Source organism: Dromiciops gliroides, chromosome 1 (assembly GCF_019393635.1).
Source record: "Dromiciops gliroides isolate mDroGli1 chromosome 1, mDroGli1.pri, whole genome shotgun sequence".
Classification (NCBI taxonomy): domain Eukaryota; kingdom Metazoa; phylum Chordata; class Mammalia; order Microbiotheria; family Microbiotheriidae; genus Dromiciops; species Dromiciops gliroides.
In genome coordinates this window covers 361,104,697-361,114,333 of record NC_057861.1, presented here as the reverse complement: position 1 = coordinate 361,114,333, position 9,637 = coordinate 361,104,697, and positions in this window count along the sequence as shown.

Here is a 9,637-nt window from a genome sequence, read left to right as displayed (position 1 = left end):
TAGCTGTGTGACCCTGGGCAAGTCAACCCCCATTGCCCTGCCAAAAAAAAAAAAATGAATGGGGGCAGCTAGGTCGCACAGTGGATAGAGCACTGACCCTGGAGTCAGGAGGACCTGAGTTCAAATCCGGCCTCAGACATTTGTTGTGTGACCCTGGGCAAGTCACTTAACCCCAATTGCCTCACCCAAAAAGAAAAAAAAAAGAACAACCTGGAAAGTCACTAGTGGCACATGGTGTTAGTTTGTTTCCTTGATTTTGTAGACTTTGTCTTTTTCCACTGTAGAGGTTGGGAGAAGAATGGAGACTGTATATCTCTTTGTTTCACCAGGTTTTTCTCTATGTATGTCCTTGTTTATCATTCTTCTTAACACATTTACCTCCCTGGCCTGGGAGAAGTTCTGCCTTAAGATGCTTTTGGTTCCCAGGCTCTCTTCCTGGGCTTGTGTCTATAAAGGGAAATGAAGCCTTGTGAATAACAGGCAAGTCAATGGGGGCAGAACTCTTTTCATATTCAGAATTTAGAATTATATAGTCCTGTTAGTTCAGTGCTTAAAATCTTTGTCTTTCCATGCTTTGATATTTTGCCCATAGACTTCACTTTTCTATTGATGCTTTGTTTTCAGTTCTTTTTTTGGTTTGTTTTGTTTTCAGTTCTTAAAGGATCTAACCTGAAATATCAGATAACTTACTTAGAAGTTATGAAATTATATTTTTCTACATTTCTCTTTTCTGTACTTTGGATACAAATGTTTATTGTCTTTGTTATCTCTTCTCCCAACCGCCCCCCACCCCTGTTCTCCCCCCCCAAAAAAAAATTTAAAAAGAAAATAAGAAAACTAAGCTGCTGGTCTATTGCCAGAGAGAAATGATTCAAACTCTCGATATCAGAGTAGTGAGAAAAGCTCTTCTTTTGACAATACCAAATTAGTGTTGTCTGCTGCAGCTGGCTGAAAATAAATTGTGTGACATTTCTCCTCGTAGGGTTGAGGATGGGACCAGATGGCCCTGGTGTGTTAGTGCAGCAGTCTTTTAGCATGAGACATCATGACTGGGATCAGAAGTGAGAGTATAATTTTGCCTCCCTCCCATGCATGTCACAGAAGCCCAATACTTTTTGACAGTTTTAGCTGCCAGGACTGGACTTAAACTGGAAGGAAAATTTCAGCAGCTTTGGATAAGATGTTCTACTTTGCATAATAGTTCTCAGGTACCTTACTGTTCACATCTAGGGGGCAAACAGAGAGTAAAGGGGAATGCATTGGAAAATTACATTTTTAGGAATGCATTCATAAGTAAATGTTGACCTTTTATGCTTTAAGAGGAGACTCCATCAATATTGGCAGTATTTTTTTGAGATTCCCTTGTCATTTTTCAGTGACCTTTCCAAACATTTCAGCTGCTTTGCTCATAGATTTGACTAAAATTACAAATCTCAATAAAGTCACTTTAAAGTCAGAGCTTGTTTCTGAAAATAGGAGTTTGGGAAATCTAGTTAAATAGCTTGAAATAAGTGAGGCATAATGGTTTTTGAAGACTGGTTTTGAGTCAGAAGTCCTAGTATTCAATCCCAATACTCATACTGCTTGTATGAGCATGGATAAATTATTTAGGCTGCATGAGCCTCAGTTTCCTTATCTTTCTCACAGAGTTTTAATGAAAGTCCTGGATAAATAAAAATTTTTTAAATTACAGTTTGCATCATGGAAATAAAAAGGTTGCATTAAATCATTTGCCAAATATAGAGAAATGGCTTATTCTTTTACTATGATAACATGCCTGTTAGTTTTGCTAACTTGCCATTTCCTTCTCCCTACCTGGCCTGGGATTCTTGTGCTTAGCACAATAAAAGCTCACAAATTTGGACATCAACAATTTGGAATTTAAGATAATGCATGCACATTTTTGTGTAAGAAAATAGGCAGAGACAGAGGCTTTTTTGCCAGATAGTAAGGCACTAACATTCCAAGAAAATTAATTCTAATAGGAAGGAGGAGCCAGAATGAACTGGGGAAAATTTTATAAATGCTTTAATGATTCCAAAAGAATGATTTGTAATTAGTATAGCAATTATATGCCTCATTTAAATTAACCTTTGCAATATTGGGTGAGGGGAGGGAATGTGATGAGTTTCCTAAGGGATAATACTTGGAACGCTACCCTCAGATTTGTCAAGAAAATTCTTTGCCAATCTTAAAGCACAATATCATAAACAAGATGGGAAATGGGAACGTCTGACTTCAAAAAATTGTAGAATAGTAAGGGACCGTATTCCCGTATTTTAGATGAGAAAGTAGCTCTGGAGATGAAAAGTCCAAAACCACACACAGTGTTTGTAGCAAAGTTAGGAGAATTCGATTTCTTCATCCTTCACTATTCTGCTATTTTTACCACATAGAACTGCAAAGAGAAAATTTCACTTTTAGAATGACTGATTTGCATACAAATAATTTAGTAATTAGAACGTCTACCTTTTAAGGGAAAAAACAACACTACCACTCAGACCTGAAAGTAACAAAAAGACATTTATATCAGCAATTCGAACTTTTCACTGACAACAACTGAAACCTAATAATCTTAAAACTATTGCTTTCCTAAACTCCACATATCAAAACAAGCTGCATTTAGATTTTGTGCTACCCTAGTCAAACCCCCTCCTGGTATTCCATGTTATCTTTTTAAAAGGTCTTTCAGAGCTAGGACTTAAGTTTTTGTCTTTGTATCTCCACCATGTTTAACAAGTATTTATTTATACATAGTCATTTAATAGGTGGTTGTTTGGTTGGGTTTTTTTGAGTTAAACTTAAATTTTCCTTGAATACCGCATTTCTTGGTATAAAAGGATACTAATGAAAGGTGAAAGAACCATCTTAAATGTATATATCCTGCATAACAGAACATGACATATCTTACAAAATATCAGTCAATGCAGACCTGCAAGAGTATGTGGCCAGGGTTGCAGAAAGGACAAGAAAAAAAACAAAAAGGCAGAGAGAGCAAGCACACTGGACCTGTAGTCAAGAGAACTGAGTTAGATTTCAGGTCTGGCATTTATTTCATGCAATTCCCTAAATCCCTTGAGACTCATTTTACTTATCTAGAATATGAAAAAAATAATGCTTGTACTACTTACCTTAAAGGGTTGTGTGGGGGGGCAGCTAGGTGGTGCAGTGGATAAAGGACTGGCCCTGGATTCAGGAGGACCTGAGTTAAAATCTGGCCTCAGATACTTGACACTTACTAGCTGTGTGACCCAGGGCAAGTCACTTAGCCTTCATTGTCCTGCAAAAAAATAAAAAATAAAGGGTTGTGTGGAAAAAACTTTGTAAACCTGAAAACATTACATAAATGGGAGTTACTGTTTTTGTTAGTTCCATCAAAAGTCCTTCATTAATACTTTGTTGCATGGAGGTGAACTTGGTTGAGTTCTAGAAAACCAGTGCAACATATGCTCTGTTAGGTCAAGCGAAGATGGAAAGGCTTCAGGTACAGGAAAATATATGTCTTTCTTCTAAGGACCAGCCTAGCTAAGTTCAGCTCATTATCATCTAAGCTACACAGTGACAACCAAAGCAACTCCAAGATTGCCTAAGTTATATAGATGCAGTCTGTGTTGTTAGAGTGTACTCTGGCAAAGTCACAAGTCCCCTGAAGTACTGGAGTGAATATTAAGGGAAAAAGAAAAGCAGGGAGGAGAGAGTCCCTTCTTCTCTCACACAACTAGAAAATCCAATTACCTATAGCTAAAATCCACACCTGAGACCCAGATTTCCAACAGTTTTCCTGCCTCCAGTCTGTATCTCCATACTTGTTTCCTTGGTGTTTCGCCTTTCAATCTTGTCCCTTCCCTGCTGCTGTACCAATACCCTTTTGACCCAGGATTTTATTCAAATGAAATGGTGGTGTAAGGATGATAGCAAAACATACCCAAAGGAATTGGCGTATCACACTGACTAAACACACGGGATTTTTTGTTGCTGTTGCCCTGTATTTAAGTTTAGTTATAATCAGTTAAACTAAGTAGGGTAGGTAGATTGTGAATCCGGCTAAATCAAACACACTAGCTGAGTTTAGCCAATATCCTACTTTGCTGAATAATTAAAATCAAGAAAATTGGTAGCTTTTGAATATTACTAGAGCCCAGCATCTCATATGGTGATATGTGTATAAATTGAAGACATTTCCATGTTATAAAATAAATTTCTAAGAACCCATACACCTTGCTTAGTGTCCACAGCCAAAACCCCCTTTGAATTCCATGAGAAAACACCTAAATTTCAAAAATAAACCTTAAAAATTTTGAGGACATGAGGAGCTGGCTATAAACCAATGCTGAAACAACATGACCTGGTATGGTAAAAAGTAACCGACCTGGAGAACTCAAGGATTGGATCAGAGTGAGAGAATAGTTGATCAAGACGCCATGGCTCAGGTCTACACAGATTATGTTGACAGGGTTTGAAGCATTTCAGTTGAGACCATAGCTTGCAACAGAAAATGACTTTACTTTCTACAGAAATGCAGCAATATGAATTCATAGATTCACCCAAGTAGCTAGGAGCACCATTGGTCTGGTCTGCTTATGAAAAGAAAAAATGAAATAGTTTGAAACTACCATTGAAATAGACATTACAGTGTCTGTCTCAAGTACCTCCTGTGTATATAGTGCCGAAGAATATAACCGGCACTGTTTTTGCAAATTCAGTGAGGTGGAAAGCTAACTCTGTTTCCTACAGGTGTGCACAGATTGCCAGAGCCAGTTATAGGTCAGGCAGCTAAAGAGAGGTGGGATTGTTGCCATCAGCCAGAGAGGCAGATTGTGGAGGGAACTTGGTCCGGAATCTCGGTAATAATACTAGCTGCTACTTGTATTGTACTTTAGGATTTGCAAAACACTTTCTATATATTATTATCATTTTACAGATGAGGAAACAGACTGAAGGAGATATAGTGACTTGCCCAGGGTCATGTAGGGGGGGGGGGGTATGTATGCAAGGAAGAATTTGAACTCAAGTCATCCTGCCTCTCAGTCCAGCATGATAATCCACTATACTGCCTATATGTCTACAGTATATAGAGATTTGTAGAATTGCTTAGTTTTTGATGTGAAAGTAGTATAGGCCAAGTACCATGATAGTTTGTCCAGGCCTGCATTTATCACTTTAACCTTGGAAATAATGTCTGGTACTTGAACCCATTGTAGAAAAAGACCTACATGGGGTAAATACCACCTGGACCATTCTAAGCTCATCACCGTTTGCACATGACCATTTACTCAGAGCCCTTATTTTAAGGTACGCACTCTTCCAAGAAGGCAGAACCCTTAGTTCAAACAGAAACCCTAATATGTGTAGAGCAGATACCTGGCACTGACCATCACATCTCCTGATGTCAAATTTTACCAGGGCAAGAGGACAATGTGATAATAGCTGAGAGCCATCCGGAGACTGCTAATATTTCTCCATCACCACTAATATCTTCAATAAAACCTTTGCCAGTAAACCACCCTTGAATATGCACCTTTATATCAAACCTTGGGAGTCCTTGGGCCCAGGACACTTACATGACTTTGCCTCCAATGTTGGGGATGATTCTTTACTGGTTAATTCATCCCTTTAGCCATCTCTTTTTTATTATTTGGAGCTCTGGGAAGGGATGGGATCTCTTCTCTCAAGATTGTACCCCTCTTAGGGCAGACAGGACTTCATGTCTAGCAACAAGGACAGGAAAATTAAAAATTCTTTTCTCAACCAGAAGGTCTAGGGGTTTCAAAGACCTTAGATCATCTAGGTCATTTATACTATTTTACACACAAAGAGACTGAACCCCCCAAAGGTGAAGTATTTTGCCCAAAGATCTCCTTACCCATAGGGACTTAGAACCAATTATTCAATGGTTCTTAGTCTAAGCTCCTTGAAAATACTTTTCTTTTAACCAGAATGAATTTATAAGACTATCCAGTGTTTCAAAAACAACAGCCTAAAAACACCGGCAGTCAGTGGCTTATAAATAATCTTTGCTCTCCAACTGAATTTTTAATTTATTAGATTGAGAGGGAAATTTTTTGCTGAACCTACAGAGACTGAGTTTTTTCTATAGGTACACCCTGTGTCTGCCCAGTACCCAAGTCTGTGAGTTTCTGGTGCTTCAATTATTTATTTTTTAATCAAGTTCTAATCCATTGTTTAGACAGTGGCTTTTGTTGTGATTTCAAAATGGAGTACATCTTTTAAATTAGATCTCCATCTGCCTTTCTATGGAATGTGGGTTGGAGTATATTAGATGGACTTATTTTTAACCTCTGAAAGTACCATCCCTGTCATCAATGCTTATTTTTCCCATCTCCATTCAAACATAGTTTCTTCATACTTAGTAAACCATTGTGTCAGATTTTATTTTTTGCTGTTACCTTAAACCTCCCCGTGTAGGGTTCTAAGCAGTAGTTAATCTGCAGAATGCCTTCATATTAAAGTGATTCTGGATAGAAGGAAATTCATGTTTGTATGACCTTGTGGGCTCTTTAACCTATTTTATATTGTGGGTTGATAACATATGATGCCTCCTCTGGAGTGGGAGTGGGGGAGGTAACCTATGATGGACCACTGGCCCACAAAATAACATTGGAAAAACCTTGGCCTGATAAAAGACCACCTGCAAAACTACCCCATTCCCTAACAGGAGTATGGCATTTCAGTGTGTGGGGGCATCAGTTGAGTATGAACAATGATATGGTGGGAAAATGGGGTACAGGTTGGTGGGAGTTGGGGTTCTTAGGAATTCCTCTTTAAAGAATTACACCCTCTTGCACACAAAACGTAGTTAGAATAAGGTGATAGTTTATTTAGGAGCAAGGGAAGGGAAGGGTGGGGGGAGGGAAACCATGAAAGAAATCCTTGGACTTTTCATGGGGAGATTTGGCATAAAGCACATGGCTCAGAGGTACCAAATCTCCTCGAACAGGAGACTGGAAGGTACTTTTATAGAGGACTGATGGGGGTGGACCAACTGCCTGTGAAAAGTTCCTTTAGTGAGAGAGTACCATCCCCCACTGGTGGTAGCTGGGGGAATTGGGTGAGGGGTGGCTTCAGAACACAAAGGCAGAAGCCACACCCAAATTTATCTCCCCAGAGTAAGGGAGACCAGAATGAAGGGTAGGAATCCGAAGCTAGCTCAGTCTGGTTTGGTTCAGCTTATCTCTCTAGGCGTTATCTGTCCTCTGGTTTAGTTTCTCAAGGAGAAGATTCCTTGGTGTGCCCCAGAGAACTTCTGGGGTGCTCTGCACCCCATGACAACAATAACTATAGATTCTCATCGGAAGTGTGTTTTTAATCATACATCTCAGAACCAAAATGAAAATACTTGGATTGGTTCCATCTGGAAAACATACCCCAAATCAGCAGAGAGCCACCAGACAATCACCACAGCTGGTCTTTACTGAGTTTTTTTCCCCCCTTGGTTTTTTTATTCTCTGTCCTTAACAGTCAGATTTACACAAAAGGAAAGAAAAGTGTGGTATTTCATTACCACAATCTTCCATCTCTCTTAGGCATGGTAGAACTCTTAAGCCTTTGATTTCAATAGTGCAAATTGAAGTTCACTTAGGATATGATTAAATACATACTATCCTAGTACCTCTCATGGTCAATTTCTTCTCTTTCTGCTTTAATAAAGTTTTATGCAAATTGCATTTTAAAGGAAAATGTAGACTTGAATATAACCCTCTCAGCTGCTACCATTTTCTGTCCACCTCATATTGATTTCAATAGAACTGGTCAATGCTGAGTGTTTCCTGCTTTCAGTGATGGTCTCTGAGGGCCTTGAAATATTTCTCCCTCCTTTTTCCCACGGGCTTGTCTCTAAGCTGTGTCTTGATAGCTGAAAGAACAGCAGTAAAACCAGGAAGTAAAATAAAATTTCTATTTGACAGGGTTATAAATCAGCATTCCTTTGGGACGGAAGGGTAGGTGTTGGGTGCTGTCTGAAAATATCTCATTGATTAGGCATCTAAGCCACTTGGTAGATTTAGCCACCTAAGCATTCACAGATGAAGCCATTTTATTATCCTTTAATAATAATGATGTATGGTAAAGTTTTTGGCAAAAAAATCTGTAGAAGTTTCTATCAGAGGATTATTTCTGGATTCAAAAGATGATGATTTGCTCATTTGGATGCAATGAATTCTTTTGTTTAAATATGCAAATAAAAGTCATTTTTTACGATTCATTTTGAGTGAAATATACCTTACCTAAAATGTTTTTTTAAAATTCATGGATTTGTGGTTTTAACTTAAAAATGCAGTCCAAATCATAAATTGTGGGAAAGTTTCTTTCTATGGTTTGTAAATTAGTTCATGGGATCATAGCTGTAGAAATGGAAGGGACCTTAATGGCCATCTAATTCAACCCCCTTGTTTTACAAGTGAGTAAGCAGATCTAGGAGGTTAAGTGATTTACTCAAGGTCACACAGGTAACAAACTTGGGCTAGGCTTCTGGCCCTTTCCCAGTATTACACTGCTTCACTAGGATACAAAGTGAAAGTGCTATTATGGGACAGCCTCAATAATAATAGTTAGCATTTATGTAGTGTTTTAAAGTTTGCAAGGCACTTTAAAAATATCTGATTTTATCTTCACAACAACCTTGTGAAGTAGGTGCTATTATCTTCATTTTATGAATGAGGAAATTGAGGCAGAAATTAAATAACTTGCCCAGGGTCACACAGGTAGTAAATGTCTAATGCTAGATATAAACTCATCTCTAGTCTGGCTCCAGGTTGAGCACACTATCTACTGTGCCACCCAGCTGCCTCATAATCCTATAGAAAAGGATCATTGTACAAGGGGAGGAAGATGGAACAGAATATATAGTTTCAGAAAGGGGCAGCGAGGTGGCATAGTGGATAAAGCAACAGCCCTGAATTCAGGAGTACCTGAGTTCAAATCCAGCCTCAGACACTTGACACTTAGTAGCTGTGTGACCCTGGGCAAGTCGTTTAACCCTCATTGCCCTGCAAAAAGAAAAAAAATAATAATTAGCCTTTTGGGGCAGCTAGGTGGCACAGTGAATAGAGTACCAGCCCTGGATTCAGGAGGACCTGAGTTCAAATCTGGCCTCAAACCCTTGACACTTACTAGCTGTGTGACCCTGGGCAGGTCACTTAACCCCAATTGCCTCACCCCCCCCCCAAAAAAAAAGGCGACATAGTTTCAGAGAGATTAAGTGTTTTACCTAAAACCACAGAACTAGCAAGTGGCCTGGTAGACAGATTCAATCCCAGTTCTAGCAACTTAAGGATTCCAAAGCATTTTTATCACAACCAGCCCATGAGACTGGTAGAGTGTTATTAGACTGTAGAGGAGGAATTGAGTTTCACTGAGGCTGAATAACTTGCCCATGATCACCCAGCTAGTAAGTATCAGAGCTAGGATGAAAATTAGCACAATGCCTGACATAGAAGGCCTTCTATGTCAGGCATTGTGCTAAGCATTGAAGATACAAAAAGAAGCAAAAGACAATCTCTGTCCTTAGGGAGCTTTACAATCTAATGGGGGAAATTCATTCACTGAACCAATCAGATTCACTGAGATAAAGTGACAGCTCTTAGAGACTAAGGAGTTCTTTACAATTCTCATTTATGAA